We start from the raw sequence: 19,221 nt of genomic DNA, 5'->3' as shown, positions 1-19,221 counted from the left end.
CATCCGCACCAAAAATATCGGTTTGTCCAACCATGGTTCTCTTCCCATGCTCCTAACTGTCGGTTGGAAACAATTTACTTTACTTTTAATTTTGAATTCTTGGCGTTAGAAATGGGGGTTACGGCCCTCAGCCCAACCATTCAAAATTAATTTCAATTTTGAATTCCTCTTTCTTAAATATTCCTCTTAAATATCCCCTAATTATATTCTTAAATATCCCTCTTTCATAACAAACGAAAATGTATATGATACAGCCAAAAATAGGCTTAATACTGCAATGATACTACTTCCACTATACACTAAAGATTGGATTAACCAACGCCATCATAGGTCCTTAAAAGATATGCATAAAGACTTTTTGTTGCTTAAATTTAAGTTGAATTTTATACAATGAAAGCAAAAAGAGGAATAAATCCCGTTCGAGTTAAGCCTGCACTCAAATAACAGAATAAAAAAATAATTACCTTTTGTTTTTTGGAGTGTTCGCTCAATCAACTTTTTTATTTTTATTCGAAACAAGTTTAGACATGTTTTAAAAAGAAGTTTTGTCAATTTTCAGACATTTGTTCGCTTGCTTTATAAAAATAAAAATAAAACTTTGGTAAAAAATAATCTGCAGAAGCTGAAATAATCTGCAGCACCCGCTGCCGTGCTCGAGGGTTGCTGCTACCGGTTCTCCTGCAGTTAAGAATGTGCAACTACCTAAACATTCTTAACTGCAGTTTGAAAAAGCAATAGTTAAAAAAAAGCATATTTCATTCCTAAGGAGATTAAATTTCGCTAATTTTGATTCGCTTACATCAAAATTAAAATATTTGATTGTGGTCAAACTAACTGCCTTTACCTATAACTTATTATAGAGGTTTAACTAACCGTCTTTATAATAAATGTATTCGGTTAGAAAAAACTATAGTCAAATAAAGCATATTCATTCTTAAGGACGATAAATTTCACTAATTTTGGCTTGCTTACATCAAAATTAAAATATTTAATTGTGGTAAAGCTATCTTTGCCTATAACTGGCAGTATAGGTCAAATTAACCGTCCTTATCTATAATAAATGTATTCAGTTAGAAAAAGCTATAGTCAAACAAAGCATATTTCATTATTAAGGACGTTAAATTTCGCTAAATTTGGTTTGTTCACATCGAAATTAAAATATTTAATTGTGGTAAAACTAACTATCTTTACCTATAACTGGCAGTATAGGTCGAGTTAAGCTTTTTCTAACCGAATGCATTTATTATAGATAAGGACGGTTAAGTCAAATAAAGCACATTTCTTTCTTAGTAAATATGAGTTTAGTCTGTTTTAGTTCGCATACATCAGGATTAAAAAATTGTATTATAAGTAGGACTGGGCGATATTAGAAATTATATATCGTGATATATCGTCAGTTTTGCATCGCGATATAGCGATGTATCGCTATATAGTATTTTTGAATTTCATTTACTTTAAGGCACAGAAAGTCAGATTTCTATCAAGACTTCATACGCATATTGATTTAAATCAATTTATAAATTTGAAAATATATATGTTTTGCTAAAGAAAGATATTAAATAAATTGACTAAGATGTACAAATCTTACTTAAAATATTTATTGAAAAAATGTGTGTAGATACAGAATGAAATATTTGCACTTCTTTATCGTTTATAAGGTATAAGCAGTCTTAATTTAAGTTCATCCCTAAAACACCCTTAATGAAAAAAAAAATTGTTATTAAACAAAAGCTGATTTCAAAATATATTTTAATTAAAATAAAAGTTAGATTGACTAAAAGCCGAAGTTTAAAATTAAAAATGTTCGAATTTTAAACTAAAAAGTAAACATAAGATTTGCAATAATTTCTTAAAATTTTCGTTCTCTGAAAGATTTCTCAGTTTAAAAGTAAAAAGGGAATTTTATAAAGATATCTAGCTGAAATTATTGAAAGAAAATTTAAAAAATTAAAAAAAAAGTTTGTTAAGAAATTCATTATACACTTAAAACAAAGTGTTAAAAATATTTTTTTTTTTTTAAAAAAAAGAAACTTTTTTTAACAAATCAATATTTGCTTGTACTATTATGCGTAAATAATTACAGAATTATTAAGTTCGATCGTAATGTTCAAATTCTTAATGAAGAAGTAAGCACAAGTTTTGTTATATTTTCTAAAGATGATCACGCAAATAACAAAATATTTCTTAGTTTAAAAATATAAAAATAAATAAAAGTGAAATTTATCAATATATTTACCTAACAGCATAGGAACAAAATTTAAAAAATAAGTTCGTTAAAAAATTATTTGTATGCTTAAAACAAAGAGCTAAATAAATTTTAGAAAAAAAATGCTTCTTAAACACTATTTTTATTATTATTTCATATAAATAATTAAATTAAATTAAATAATGACCGAATTATGAACGAAAATCAAAGTAAGGCAAAGTTTCTTAATTAAATTCTTAAAAATAAAAACAAAAGAATTGTGATATTCGGTAATATATTTAGCTAATTAACTAATAGTATAAAACGAAAATTAAAAAAAAATAATGATTTTACTCTCTAATAAAACGAAGTAGTAATTGATAAAAAATAAAAAAAAAAGAAATGAATAAAATTCGCAAACTTTTCAAATTCTTTTGAACAAATAAAGTTTATTGACTTATGTCCAAAAAATAAGTGTTGTTTTAACTTTATTTCTAAAAATAAAAACAACTCAAGATTTATAAATTTAAAATCAGTAATAGAAGCCCATTAAATTATTAGAAGTTTTATCCGAAAAGTTTTTAATAAATTTAAAAAAAGTAAAAAAATAACCTAACAAATTTATTTACTTTGTAATTTAATTCCTTATGGGTGCCTTAAATTAGATTTCCGATAATTTTCACATTTAAAAATATAAAAAAAGTTTTGTCAGAAAATAAATAAAAGACTTACCTAATTAATGAAGAAACTTTTCTTTATAAATTCTTTTCAATAATAGATTGCGTTCAGAACAAGGTTACGACGGCGATCACGAAGTTAATCCCATTGAAAATAATCTACAAGAAACGATTTCAAATCGCGAAGGTGCGAAAACGAACATGTGATATAACGATATAAGGTCTCAAAACTGATTCTGATTCTACCGCTCATCAGTCAAGGCCGTCTCAACATAACGAAACAATATCGTCTTCCACAGCGCGAGTTGGCATCGGAACGTAAGAGAAAGTCCTTGCGTGTATCGCTATATCGTCTTCTTCACTCGACGGCTTAAATCAGATTTCTGATGTATCGCTTGGAATGAAAGTTGCTGTATCGGTTTGCCGATATAGGCGTTAAATCGATATGTCGCGATATATCGATTTATAGCCCAGTCCTAATTATAAGTAAAATTAACTTAATAACTATATTTAACTAAGTGATGGGAGTGATGCAAAATAAAAAATAGAACAAACCATTCCTTTTTTAAACTTCTGTTGTTTAGAATGACTCACTCTGTAAAAAAATGCCGAAGCATATGGTTGTTCTGTAATGACAGCAGTTTAACTTTCTGCCAACAAGATATACGAGAGAATCGGTGAAATGAATGTTCCAGCCATGGATTTCATTTATCAGGCAGTCACACGTAAATTATGAGCAGGATTGTATTTGGAAAATGATTCTTGCAATGTTTCATTAGATCAATATATTGTAAGATATTGAATCGATGCATCTTTTGTTTTTGATTTTATTGAGAAAATTTAAGTTTATCTTTGATAAAAAGTAGGAACACTTTATAAATTATTTAAGTACATCCATGAAAAGAATTCCGGATCGAATTACGGTATAAAGTACCAGCACTTTAAGTGCATCATATGTAAAATTCATTTTTACCGTAAAATATTATACCGTAATTTTTACAGTAATATTTGTTTAATTAGAATAATTCAGTTATTTTGCTTTAATACTGTAAAAAATCACACTTTAGCGTGTTCCAGTAAAAGTGGATTTTAAAAAATATCGTCACCCTGAGTGTCGATGCTTTTTACCGTAATCTGATGCGGAGTTTCTTTTACCGTGTATGCTGCATTATGGAACTAAGTGTTTTATTCCATTATATCATATAAGTTAGATTAATATTTTTTCTAAAAATATTGTGCTGTACCGTTTTGTAACTTATAACTTTATTTACACAAATTTGAGCTTAAAATTAATCATGTAACATATAAATTACTCATAAATATTTTCACTGCATATTAAGAAATTGAAAATATTACTGTATTGTAAAATAAACAAGTTTAATATTTTTAAAATAATCACAAAAATCCGAACATCATATTCCTGTGAAACAAACGATTCTGATGTTCGACATAAATTTGATACCTGAAACCTAATAAGACATCTTACAAATGTGGTTTTTTTTTTCTGCTGATGATTGATGATAAAAATCACACAAATGGCGTAACAACATGATTGCTCACATCAAACCATGATAAATGGCGTGTCAAAAAGAAAGATAATATTGAAGAAGAAACTTACTGAACATAAAAACAAATTGATTCAAGAATGTATTATTAATACATTTGTTTCCATATTTTTTGATTTAGGGGGGGTGGGGAAGGCCATGAATTTTGTCTTAACATCTTTAACGAAACTACTTATGATCTTTAAAAAATTATTTTCCGAGAACAGAAAGTGTGGAAATTTGCATTTTGGGTTTATAAGGTAATGTAAATTTTATTTCATTTAAGAGGATAATCAAATCTTTATGATGAAAAGATTAAACATTCAAACACGAAGTTACTTTTCAAAAAAAAAAGTTATATTATTATTATTATTATTATTATTATAAAATTATTTAGCTAAACATGAACGAAAAAAAAATCTAGTTAGCTATCTTAACCCTTTGACATAGAATTCTTATTAAAACTATTTTTCGTACTTTTTTCCTTATTTTGCATTAATGTAGATCAAAATAAGTGAAAAAAATAATATGTTTAGCATTTTAATAATTTTTGTTTAAGAAATACAGCATCAGACGCCAGTGTTTTCTGCTTTACGGGTAAAATTTTCTTAACGTGGCTCCAAACAATATATTTAATAAATAATTATTCAAATTTTCATTTATTTGCAGTTATTTAGACCTAAGAGAAACAGTAATTTATCATTGAAATCTTTTCAATTAACAAAACAGTTATTGATAAACTTTTGAATATTGAGTTTAAAAAAAATTCAAACTACTTTTTTTGGATTTTACATTTTAGATCAAATATAATTCTGAGAATCTAACAGATTTTTTTAGTAACTATTGGATTGGTTTTTATAATTAAAAAATACCGAAAGCATTTTTACTTAAAATAGAGAGTCAGAAAAAAAATTTAGAAAAGGAACACCGGTGTCCTATCTGAGACCAAAGGATTAAATTAGTAAAAAAATTGGAAACAAATAGAAAAATTACTTGAAATATTTTTTTTCTACCTTAAAAAATAAAAGAAAACTCAAATTATATCCTCTTTACCTTGTAAATAAGAGCTTTGAAAATTACAGATCCAAAAATTTAAATTTTCTTATCGTTATAAATATATAAGATAATAAATGATGATCTGAGTAACATAATGGCAGAGTTATAAATTTCAGTCTGATATATTTATTCCCAAAACTTAAAATGTCTACGTTATTTTAAAATGATGATGACAGCAAAACACTGTAAATATTTTAAATAAAAAATTTACAACTTTTTGAAAGCTTTCAAAAAATAAAATAACTCCGCATAAAATACTGAAAGCATTAAATATTAATGCAGGAATGTCTGGAATAAAAATCTCAAAATTGATCACGTTTCAAGAAAAAGTCATTTTGATATAGTTGTTAAAATGCCATTAAAAATTTAGTATTTATAGTTTTGTATAGTCTGTACGAAACAGATTTCATGGCATAAAAAGAAGATAAAAGTTCAATTTTAAAGAAATAAGTTATTCATAAAAAGTACTATGGTAAAAATTGCGAGTTTCACTTTTTGAAACTAATGTCTTACAGCACTTTGCCAATAATTTACATTGTAATTTACATTTTTTATTAATGTTTTACACTTTTTATAACACCTTTATCATATTTAAAATCATTTGATTAAGGATAATGCAGTTTTAGAAGTGTAAAATTTGTTTTTCTAAGCTTAAAGGACAAGTAATTTATCATCATTTCCTTTCATTTCACAATTTCATAAGGAATTTTTTTTTCTTCAAATAAAAAGATAATTTAAATGGAGCATTTTATTTCATAAAAATATCGATTGCAGTAGTTAAGAATGAACTTTCTTACTACACATTTGTGTTCTTTAAACTGTTAGAATTTAGCGGTTGGAAAATTCAACATAAAGTCATTTTGATATATCTGTTAAAATGTCTCAAAAATTTCATTTAGTGTATGATTTGCGTGAAACAGTTTTCATGTCACGTAAAGAAGATTAAGTTTAATTTTAAAAGAAAGTTATTCATGAAAAATATACAATGCTTGAAATTCTGTCTATTTCTTTCTTTTTTTTCTTTCAATGACTGATAAATTTAAGACTTTGCCATTAATTTGCGTAGAATAATTCAGTATAAGGAAGTTTCAAAACTGTAAAATTTATTTTCTTAACCTCAAAAGAGGTTAAGAAATTTATTCTCTCAATTTATCAAATCGTCTTTTGTATTAAAAAGTATTATTTGCCTAATCAAAGCAATTTTTCAAATGGAACATCAAAAACTGCATTTTTATTTTGTAAAAATAAATATATTTTACAGCGTTTTGAATTAAACATTTCGTAATAGACAATACAGTTTTCTAAACTGAACGCAATTTATATACAGGGTCATTCTAAAAAGATGGGCAAAATTTTAGGAAGTGATAGTACACACCCAAGCAAACAATTTTTATCAAAGAATGCATGGTCGAAAACAAAACGTAAAGGTGCTGGCGCATTTGGAAAGTTGTTTGATGCAAACGTAAAAGCTCCATTCCTGTTGCGAGTTACTGCGCTGCGTTACTAGTCACCAAGCTTTCGGTCGCTGCAGGGAAAGTTCGTGATATGCCTGGTGTGTTTCAGAATGTTCACCTATCTTTTCTTCGCCGTTGTACTGCATGCATAGCTGCTGCCGACCGCTGTTTTGAACACTTATTGTAATCACATGCCATTAAATTTGCTTTTGTAACTTAACTTCATCGTTCTTTGTGTGTTTTTGTCTCATATAAGAACATAAACTTTGACGCCCTCTAGCGGTTTTGCGCTTTGTTTTCGACCATACATTCTTTGATAAAAATTGTTTACTTGAGTGTGTACTATCACTTCCTAAAATTTTGCCCATTTTTATAGAATCACCCTGTATAATTTGGGATTACTATCCGTTATAAAATTTATCACATTTCATAAAGAGTAAGTAACAGAGGCAATATTTGGGAACTTATATTACTCATACATTATATATTTTTTAATTGCTGCTCACCAAACAAGTTTCATTAGTAGTTATCAAGAATAGGAGAAATCATCAACTGCGACACATTGTTGGAATATTGAGCATAAATTTAATTTCGATAATGCAATAATTTCCACTTCAGTAACATCAGCTTTACTCGATGCCCGGGAATCCTGTTTCATTCATATGAATGCTGACTCCCTTGTTAACTTCACGAGTTCCTCACTACTCCTCCATAGCGTATGGACTTTGATTTGCCCCTCTAGGCCACTGTGGTTATTTTTGTTCTGTTTCAATCTTTTTTTCTCTCATGGCAATTGTGATTTTTCTAGTTTTGTTTCTCCCCTTTATTTTTTCCATTTTTCTTCGGCAATTTTACGTTTTATATTTCAATTCAGTTTTGTTTCTTCTCATTCAAGTCTGACAAGCCTTGAAAATGGGTGACTATTGGCTATCGCAACGCTCGAATACGCCATCTGGGGAGAGACCGGTTTCATGCCTTTGGCACTTCTCCTTTCCCTCTCCTCCTCTTTTCAGTTGTATAGGAATGTACTACGATATTTTCACTTTTCTTAATATTTTTCCTTCGTATTTAATAAAAATATTTTTTTAAATTTCCGTGATACTTTTCTTTAAAACTATGTTTAATGTAGTTTTCAGCTCCATATAGTTTTTCAACTTAAAATATTTTAATCTATATGAAAATCAAGAGAGAAACTAACGCACTTCCTTCCTCTATGACTCTCCACGCGCTAATGGGAAAAGCATGCGAAGTGTTGCCATAGGTAGAGAGTTCTGCTCTACGCCACCTGCGGCCCATTTTGATTGCCAATATTTGAGCGCTTTCGGAGCATGTCAACTGTTATTTCCTATTTATATATATTTCTAAGCAAATGAAGTTTTTTTAACTGGTAAGTCTCCTCTGTGGTATCTTTTTTAAATAACGTGGAGAAACTGATTGAAGAGTAGAGGTTCACATATCATGTAAACATCTAAGAGGTAGTGATTTTTGTTCCCATACAACAGGTAACCTTACGGCAAATGTTGTATTTTCATTTTCTTAGAAAGGCTGACCAATTAATACTTTTTTAAACTTGATAAAAACATTAGTTTGCCAAGCTCTTTTCTTTAAAGATTGAATAATGGCACGCAAAAATTTTACTTAAATCATATTTATTAGCTTTTACTGTAAACCTTGTTTTTGCCCTTTTCTCATTCTAATTTCGTTGAAGCTCACAAATGAAGCATTTTGTTAGTGTTTAAAACTCAATAATCAGGCAAAGCTTTACTTTTAAAGTGCTGTGGAAAGTATATAAAAGCCTGCGCACATAAAGCTTATTTCATTGAAGGTCAAAAAATCTAAAATAAACCTTGAGAAAGTGATTTATCCTCTGTTTGAGAACTCTTTCTATTTTTGATTTGCGAAGAATGAGACTCATCCTCGATTTCAAAAGGTTTTTCTAGCCTTGTTTTGTAAAGGCAGGTTCAATCTTAATAGAAAATGGTTGTTTGTGCGAGCTTAATGCAAATCTCATAGCTTGTATACTAGTATAGTTAAATTTAACATTGTCTCATGTATGCATGGTTTGTTCGATGATCATTCATAAACATTGAAGATTTTTATTTTTAAAAAAAATTGTTGCTATCTGGGGCCTATTTTTGTTAAAGGAAGGGAGTTGCAAACAAAATCCTTAATCTAAATTGATTGAGAAAAGAATTCCCAGTAAATTTCACAAATTCAATGAAACTAGGTGAACAGATTAAATCAAGATAATATAAGCTATTAAATTAACAAATCCTCTCACATAGCAGAAATCCGAAATTTTAGTTTTCCTAAGACCTTTAGTTGATTAAATTCTGGAACTAAAAGATTTCGAAAAGTTAGAATTAAGCTTTTAACTTGCGACAAATATTTTGAGCCACATATTTTTGTAATAAACTAACCATTGAAATATTTAAATACAGAGTAAGCACTTGTTATTCAATTATCTAAGCTAACGTACAGGATAATTATAATTTGGGCAAAACTAGGATTTATAAATAACAGAGAGAATCATAGCTATAATTTCTTTAACTTAATAAAAGATTTATCATAATCAAAAAATGTTTTCTTTTTAGGAGTTTTTTAGAAAAAATGCATAAATTTAACTAATTTTATTTAAAATTAAAATATATAGAGAGAGTGTATCGTAAACTATGTCTTTTTTTTTCTTTTTCTTTTTTTTTTACAAAGTGTACCGTAATCATTACCTTTATTACAGGTTTTTAGAATCCTTGCTAATAATGAAGTAAAAGCACATACACTTTATGGGTTACAAATTCGTCACGAAAATAGTATTAAAAACATTGAAACCAGTCTAAATGCAGGATGAAACTTGAACGTGCCTCAAAATAATCCCATTGCACTTTCATTAGTTACCTCTGTCAACCAAACATGTTTTGATGTTCGCAATATTTTCTTCATCGTTAATGATTCGCCAGATTTTGATAACGTTTTCCTTTCTTTTCTTCACTTGAGTATTAGTTTTCAACCCTTAAAGTGTATATTTTTAATCCACTTTAAACAAGAATTCTGATAAACTAAGAGACCTGCATAAATTCATAGCATATTTTTTAAGCAAAATGTTTTCAAAATAAATACGCAATTCAAATTTTATTATTGTTGTTGTCTTTTTTTTTTGAAGAAAAATCAAGTTAGTGGTAGTACAGCTGATAAGATTTAATAAATGTATATTTAAAATATTTGTTCGTGAAATTCATTCCTAAAAAATTGGATTTAACATTTTTGATATTAAACTTTTGATATATAATTTAAAATCTCAGAAGAAAATAATTTCGAATTCGTAAATTTTCAATTTTCATTACTATTACCAAAAATTTATTTGCGTAGGCCCAATAATCAGGTTATTTAAAACTGTAGTTATTAGTATTTATTTATTCAACATTATGGTTATTCTGCATTTTTATGTAAAATTAATAATGCGTTAAATGGGTTATTCACTTGAAAATATCCCATATCATACGCTAAGTTTGAAAATCCCGAAAAAATATAAAGAAAAAAATCTCTTATTTATTTATTTTCTCATATCAATGTATAAAATGAAACCCCAAGACAATTTTAAAATAATACTGATGCAAAATATCGAATATGCAAATATCATTCATAAAATATAAAATAATTCACAAACATAATTTCAAAATTAAAAAAAAAAAATTTTAAAAAATATTATTTTTCTTCTTTCTTTTTACTCAATCCTCTCCTGAAAGAAATTCTTTTACGAAGAAATAAATTTTTTAAAAAAATAATATTAATTGCATTCTGCATCATTTTATTATATCTTCTCAAAATTATTTCTTTTATTTCACAAAAGGCCACATCATTCTTATCAAGTTTAATACTCCCATGGCTCCCACACCACAGACTAAGATACAGCTCAAAAAAATAAAGACAAAACAAGAATCATTCTTCACAAAAATTCTAAATTGAAACTTCTTGTTCTTAGTACTTTCCAAAAAAAATCTCACTTTCTTCTCCTAATGTTTAGGTTGATCCAGTTGCCTCTCTTTTTATTGCTATCTTCTATTTTCGGTGCTAATAATGAACCCAAGAAACAAGTTTTTATCCTATTTAATCCTGTTAAGCCCCAGTACGTGCTGACATAGGGGCGCCATCTTCCACTTTTATATCACGTTATATTTATCTTCTCCGAATTCTTTCCCATTCCTTTTTCCTCTCATTCTCCTGAGAAGCTTCCTGTAAGTGCTTGAACGAATAACTATTGAAGTAATAGGACACACGTTCTGACATTTCATCCTGGGTTAAAATTTATTGAGAGAGAACTATAGGTCACTTCTTCCTCTTGAAAAGGCTTTTATCTTTATTCGATTTGGTTTCGATGGGCAAATTTTAAAAAAAAGTAATCTTGGATTTTGGTCTTTTATGTTTGCAAGATAAATTAAATCTGCTCCAGTAGTTTTCTCGAAGCCAAGTAAAATTAAAACTTTGTAATGAAATGAACTTCCTTAAGATCTTAAAACAAAAAGCTATGTTCGATTTTGAAATTGCTATCTACAGTATGTAGTTAACAATGAAAGCAAATCTATTTCTTTATCTAAGTTGGCAACACTTACGTTATACGTAAATGCGCTGAATAAATTGTTACTTGATTTTTAATTACAAACTTACACACACCCAGGAAATCTATATTAATAAAGCAGAATATATGTATGTACCTTATACAAATCCTCGATTCTGAACAAATTCACGCCGAATTAAGTGTATAACATTCAGAACACCATATTGCATGCTACATCCCAAAAGAGTTTTTTATAAGATTTCATAAACATTTTATAATATGGGTGATTTGCCAACTTGCAGATCTAATCAATCAAAATTAAGTTTTATAGAACGTTTTTCATTAATTATTTAGCTTTGTTCTCAACTGTTAGGCTTAGGTTTCAACTGTGGTGAAAACGTCATCGAATTCCTATTTTAAAAGGTAAATGAAACCACGTGTTTCGTTTACTGATAAAGCTTTTGAAGCGCATTTCTATAAACCTCAACAAGAACTAATAAAATAAGTTCGAAGTTATCTATTAAGAGAGGAAAATTGTAACACATTCTAAATATCACAGTTTAAATATTATATGTGAAGCTAATCCTTCTTTTGGTGAATTACATTTGGCAATTTTTTACTATCAGGAGTTGACCTCTAGTAATAGCATTACAACAAATCATACTGAATATGATTAATCTTTATTTTATGGGATGAACTTCTAAAAGCATATTTATCTTAATCTGATAACATAAAGCCACCGGGTAGGGAAAAATAATAAGAATGAAAAGGAATAATTTTTGCTTATTTTATTTTGTTGATTAAGTGTCTTTCGATTTTGTGCATGATTTGGAAGTGTTGATTAATGCAAAATTATTGATTATTTACCTTTTGTTCCCCATCCCGTACGGAGAACGAGTATTCAGCTAGTCTAATGAAGAACACGGTAAATAAAAGTATAATATTCTTTCAAAATAATGATTACGGTATAAAAATTAATTGCTCAAATAAAGAGATTACTCTCCAAAGTTTATATTCGTTATTAAAATTCGTAGAGTAATTTATAATTTTCGTAAATCTTTAATGATATCAAAATGTAATTATGATTATCAACAAGGTAAATTTTTCGTAAGCAGATTTTAATAATGAACCTCTCATGGAACCTAAAATTATATAGAAGATAAAACTCCTTAGTAAACCGTAAATTGCCATTTTTCTTTCTGAAGACATGCAAAATATATTTGTCTGCTTTATCTTTATCATAATTTAAACTAAGAAATTGTATAAAAATATGCATTAAATAAATTATCCAATTACTAATGGGTCTTAAATGCGAACTTTGTATGCTTGTAGCCAAGTGATTTGTGTAACCTTCCAAAGCGTTTTGACTTTGATTAATATTATACAGATTTTCCCTGCTAAGCGGTTCTTTTGGAGTCAAAACGACAAATTTTAAATTGGTGAAACCTGAGATTATGCACACTTTGAATTTTCGTAATTTGGCTTTTGGCGACAGATTGGGAAACAATGTATTTCCGTCACATGGACAAATAGTTCTTAATCGAGATTTATATCATGTAAATTAGCATTTTTCATCAAAGTCACATTTACAATTTTGTAGTAGCACCACCCAAATTAGCATCCCTTTTAAGATACCTGCAAGTGACGTCGCTTACAGGCATTCAATTAAGTTCACTTCTTCTCATGTTGCAAGTATACTAATTTTTTTCAAACTTAGTCAACTTGTTTCCTTATCGCTCCTATTTATAAAAAAAAGAGCTCTTTTTTTAAATTAAATTTATCTATTTAATAATTAAAAATATTTGTCTTTTAAATTATTTTGTGTTAATTGAGTAGAAACAATAGCGGGAGAAAAAGCATTTGTTGAGAATTCTTTAATGGAAAATTCTAAATTATTTCATAAAATTATTATTAACTTCATTAAACAATTAGTGAACCATGAAAGTGATATTTTTCGTCATTTTGTCAGTGATTTTTAAATATGGACAAACTCAAAATGTGTGATTACGAAAATGGACATCGCACTTGATTCCGTTCTTCAAAGCTCTTTCATGAGTATTTTTCTCTTTTTAAAAAATAAACAAATGTATCCAAATAAATTCGTAATCTGATATCGTCCATTCAAAATCACTTGGTACATTTTATTACATTATTCTTTAAAAGTCAACAGTTGTTTTTACAAGGGCAATACAGATGTAACAAATTTATAATAATGGTTGCAAATTAACGTTGTAGGAATTTAGAGTATTAAAGCTCTCTTTATCCTTAAAATTCTGAATACCAAAGACATCATCAGAAAAGTTACATTTGTAGCATAATGGCTATCCATCCCGACCTTACAGACAGAGCTCCGTACTGATTATGCTTAGTGTTTAAATAAGTAAGGAAAAGTAAGCATGCAATTCCCAGCTTTGTTACATTTTGGTTAAAAACTAAAAGGGCATTTTTATTTATTTATTTATTTATTTGCCTCGATTTTCGAAAACATGCATTTCGAGCTATGTCCAGATTTAAAAACTCACTGACGATATGTGTAATTCTTATTTCTCTAGATATTTTTTAAGGCCATTTCGAAGCAAATACGCTGATTTTCGTTTTAGTTACCTCACCCTGTATTTTTATTGCAATACAGCTTATTTGATATTGTGATATAATAATTAATTACTCTAACGGGGTAAACAAAAACTTTTAGAAAATAAATTTTCAAACTTTCTCCCTGATTTTTCTTACTCATTTTATTGAATTACCTTGATTTTCGTAATCAGTGACATAAATTTTATTATTAATTTTTCAGCTATGACTCCTTCTTGTACAGAAAATATCTTACAAAATACTTAATCATTCCATGATAGATGAAAAAAAAGGAAAAACTTTTTTCTTGCAAAAAAATAATGAGGCTTAAATGTACCTCATACTTAAATTATCACATTTTTCCTGACTTTTTGGGTAACTCCCTGACTTTTACGGATTGATTGAATTCTACGACATTTCTCTGTGCTTCATAATTGCACTGATAAACCCTCTCAAGTTACCCTCAGCTTTTTTTTCCAAATTTTTATTGCAAGCTTTCCTGCCTCAAAAAACTATTTTTCACCATATTACTCAATGGGAAAGAATGCAGAGAAATTTCAGTATAATTTTGTCCATTGGCTGACCTACAGTTTGTCTATAAAAAGAACTCCCCTCGCTACAAAATCTAATGCAGTCTGCAGCATATAAATAGCACGTTATATAAATGGAGCTTCTCTCTTCCCCGATTCTTTTTCTCTTGCAGACTCAAGACAAAACCTGTCCTAAATATTAACCCAACACCCCTACTTGAAATAGTTAAACCTTCTAACCATCACTGCCACTGCTCCAGAAGAATGGTATGGGGAGTTCTTTCCATACGCATACTATATTAAGACCAGGATTTTAACTCAAATCTGGAGGAAAGAAATTCCCTGTGTTTTCCCTGCACATATTATACACAATATATTAAGACGAAGCACGCATTTACTGTGAGCTATATTTGTATAATGATACTAGTTTTAATTGCGTAAGAAACTTAGAGAAATAAGGAACAGCTCCGCTTGCTTAAATCAAATAATACTATAAATGAAACAGAATAGTATAGCAGAACTATCATCTTTAAATATCCCATAGATTGTGAGGTCAACATCTTAAGACAAAAATAAGAAATAAAATTCCGTGTATTTTCCCTGTTTATAAGGAAAAATTGAAAATGTATTTCATATTATGAAAAATGTATCGCATATCAAGAAAATGTATCCTATATCAAGTAGATATATCGAAATATTATTTCCATTATTGATTAATAAGAGAAATAAGATTATAATTTTGTATGTATTTATTCAAAGAAAAAAAACTGAAAGAAAGTATTAATAACTACTCTACAAAGTTTGGTATTATTTTCTGACTGATAAAGATTGACTTCCTTTTTAACTTCAAATGTTTTTAATGAACAATTATTAAATATTACAATAAAATATGAAGCATATTTAACAATAATAAAAATAAATTATCGCAAATATTATTTTACAAAATACATTTCCAGTAAAGCCTCTGTGGAACGTTGGCTGGTCTTTCATTGCTGTTGACAAAGATCCAAACACGAGTCTCACTATAACAGTTTATTTCAATCTTTGGCTTTAATTCCTACAATTGCTAAAAATTCAACTTCAAAAAAGTTAAAAGATGTATAGAAGAGATCTTGAAGATTTCTCAAAAAAAATTCGGAAAGTTTGTGGAACGAATAACAAGAATTGAGTGAATTCACTGAGTATAAAATTCCATCTAGTTTGGTGTAATATGTTGTAAGATAAGTCGATAATTTTAGCAGCTCTTAAATCATATTATAGTAGTAACTTTTCATCATATTCTGGAAAAAAGAACACATAAAACGGATTCTCAAAACAAAAAAACAGTGAAAGGTAAAGGAAAGCAAGGTTCATATGCAGATACAGGAAATCCTTCAACAGAAGAAGAATTGAAAGAAAAAAAGTGGAAAAGTTTATTGGACAGATAACAAGGATTGGGTCAATTCACTGAGTTTAAAATTCTAATTAGTTCTTGGGATGTGTTTTCAGATAAGTCGATAATTCCAGTAACAGCACTTAAATCTTATTATAGAGGTAACTTTTCATCATATTCTGGAAAAGGGGGCACATAAAAAGGATTCTCAAATAAATAAATTTTAAAGAGAGAACATGAAAGATAAGGAAAAGCAAGGTTCATATGCAGATACAGGAAATCCTTCAACAGAAGAAGAATTGGAAGGAAAAAAGTGGAAAAGTTTATTGGACTGATAACAAGAATTGGGTCAATTCACTCAGTTTAAAATTCTAATTAGTTCGTGCAATGTGTTTTCAGATAAGTCGATAATTCTAGCATCAAGGGCCTGATTATCGCCTAGGCCCAATAGGCATGAGCCTAGGGCCCACAATTTCTGAGGGGCCTCAAAAATTAGTAAAAAGTCTAATGAAAAATGGGCTAGCTTTGGGTTGGGTTATTGTAAGCTGTAATTATTTTTTTTCTGGTACGTACCAGATAAAAAATAATTACAGCTTACAATAAAAAATAATTCAGCTAATTAGTGACTTTCAGAAAAAATCACTGATTTTAATTGTTTGTGGTCACCAAACTATTTTTATTTTGACATAACATCGTTTTGTTGTTTTATATTTTGCTTTAATTTATAGATAAATAAATTTTATCTTAGAAAAATAATATTCAATTGTCTGCTTTCAAAATATCTTAGAATGTGTATCTTGAATCATGCAGTTCAATAGATTCTTTTTTATTACTAGGACTACTCTTCAGTAATTTAATTTCAAAATATTTTGTAAGGGGCCCGGAAAATTTCGTGGGCCTTGGACCGGAATTTGTCTTGATCGGTCCCTGCTAGCATCAGCTCATTAATAATATTATAGAGGTAACTTTTTATCATATTCTGGAAAAGGAAGAACATAAAAAGGATTCTTAAATAAATAATTAAGAAAAATTTAAAAAAACGTAAAAATAAGTTGTATTTATAGCTGCAGTAGCAGTTGGGGCTAATATTAATGGCCAGTCCCTGAGTTGTAAAAGCTGGTTTTGTTATGGTGCCGGTAAAGCAAATTCATAATATTTAAGTTAATGCTCAGGTACAGGTTGCAGTAAACATAAATAAGTAAAGAAATAATATTAATAAAAGAAGTTATCGAATCTTAAAGGGATAAAAATTAAAAGACGAAAAGATAAAGAAAAAAAAATTTAAAAGAACTATAGCTTTAATATTTAGTTGAACAGACAATTCGCGATCACAACGAACTATAGGGGGCGTTGTTGTATGAGACGCATACCTGCGATTTCTATATGAACCGTCATTCAGTTACTCTGGAGACGTCTTTAATGTAGCGTGTAGCATTGTAACGTTCCTTCTTTAATGTGGCTTATTAAATTTAAAAAAGAAAAATGTTTGATATCCTTTCTTATACAACCGAAAACAAGATGGTATCTCTTTTTTTTTTAAAGAGGGAACATCCAAAACACATCTGAAAAATATTTGTAAATAAACAGAAAAAAATATGTTGTTGTTGTTGTTGTTGTTAATTTACGTCGCACTAGAGCTGCACAATGGGCTATTGGCGACGGTCTGGGAAACATCCCGGAGGATGATCCGAAGACATGCCATCGCAATTTTGATCCTCTGCGGAAGGGATGGCACCCCCGCTTCGGTAGCCCGACGGCCTGCGCGCGAAGTCGAGCACTTTACGGTAGCACAGTTTAACGAGGACCAATACCGCACACCCTCGGTCCCTACGCAGACTGATCCAAGTGGGTCACCCACCCGCACACTGACCGCAGCCAGTGATGCTTGACTTCGGTGATCTGATGAGAACCGTGTCTTGACGATCAGTCCACTGCGGGACGAAAAAAATATGTATCTTCTTATTAGAGTTAAAACCTAATGCCTGAGAAATAGTTTTACTAAATTTAATGATGTAACCTGAAAGGCCTATTTAAACTTTACATTCCATAGTTTTAAGAATCATATCACTTCAAACATTAAAATAAGCAAAAAGTATACATAAGCTTCATAATTTTATGTAATTTAATTTTGTAAATAAAGTTTTTTGACAAGTAATTTTATCAAAAAAATTTTAAGTTTTAATAAAAATCATTATTTAGAAACTGAAAAACATAAAGTAAAGAATGCTTACGGTACAAAACAAAAAAAAAAACAATTCTAAAAATTCCTTATACTAAAATAAACAGCTTTCATGTTTTTTCTTTTTTGATTCATAATCGGACGTAGAAAACCATTCTATAGAAAACTATCATCAAGAAAAAAACTACTTAAAAGTAAAATTTTTCATTTTATAAAAATTAACACTTACCTGCTTTATAAATCAGAAGAATTCTAAAATGATTTGTTCTTCGATTTTTGTTACCATTTTTTAGTGCTACGAAAATGCGTCTTTGGGATTTGTCAAAAATAGAAAAAGATGCAATTTTATTTTTTCTGGAGTGAAATATTTTGCCCATTGTCCACCGAAATCCGATAAACTACTTTGATTTTAAATAAAGTGTTTCGTTTTATGATTTGTCACAAAAATTTTAGGTGTAGATTGGCGGCACTTAAAAACAGTCAAATCTGTAGCTGCTGTGGCGTTAATACATAAGTACCGAATTTTTATTCATACTTTTCTGAATCATATTACTTGAAACATTAGAATATGCAAGAAGTATACATAAACACATAATGTTATACCATTTACGTTTTCAAAAAAAGTATTTTGACAACAATTTTTATCAAAAAATTATAAACTATAAAACGGAAAATAAAGAATTCTTAGGATAAAAAACGATTTTAAGAATTCTTTACATTGAAATAAAAACTTTCATATAGTTTCTTTTCTTATTATTCTTATAGTTCTTAATCAGATGTAAGAAACCATTCTGTAGAGAACTATCATCAAATAAGAAAAAAAAGTTTTACAAGCTAATTTTTTATTATAAAAATCATAACACTTACCTTCTTTATAAATCCGTAGTGTTCCAAATGAAATGTTCTTCGTTTGAAAGTTTTATTTTCAAATAATATATACATAGATTATCCCTTTATTACTCTTAGATAACATACCACACATCAAAATTTTATAATTGTAAGATCTCGATATGAATTTGAATATGTAGCTTAAAAACAGAACAGCTGAATTCTAGTTGAAATTATCTATTCTTTCAAAACTAAGAAATACTTACCAAGAAA

Source organism: Parasteatoda tepidariorum, chromosome 2 (genome assembly GCF_982258835.1).
Source record: "Parasteatoda tepidariorum strain Cologne lab strain chromosome 2, Ptep-v5.0, whole genome shotgun sequence".
Taxonomy (NCBI): Eukaryota; Metazoa; Arthropoda; class Arachnida; order Araneae; family Theridiidae; genus Parasteatoda; species Parasteatoda tepidariorum.
This window is presented reverse-complemented; position numbering follows the sequence as displayed.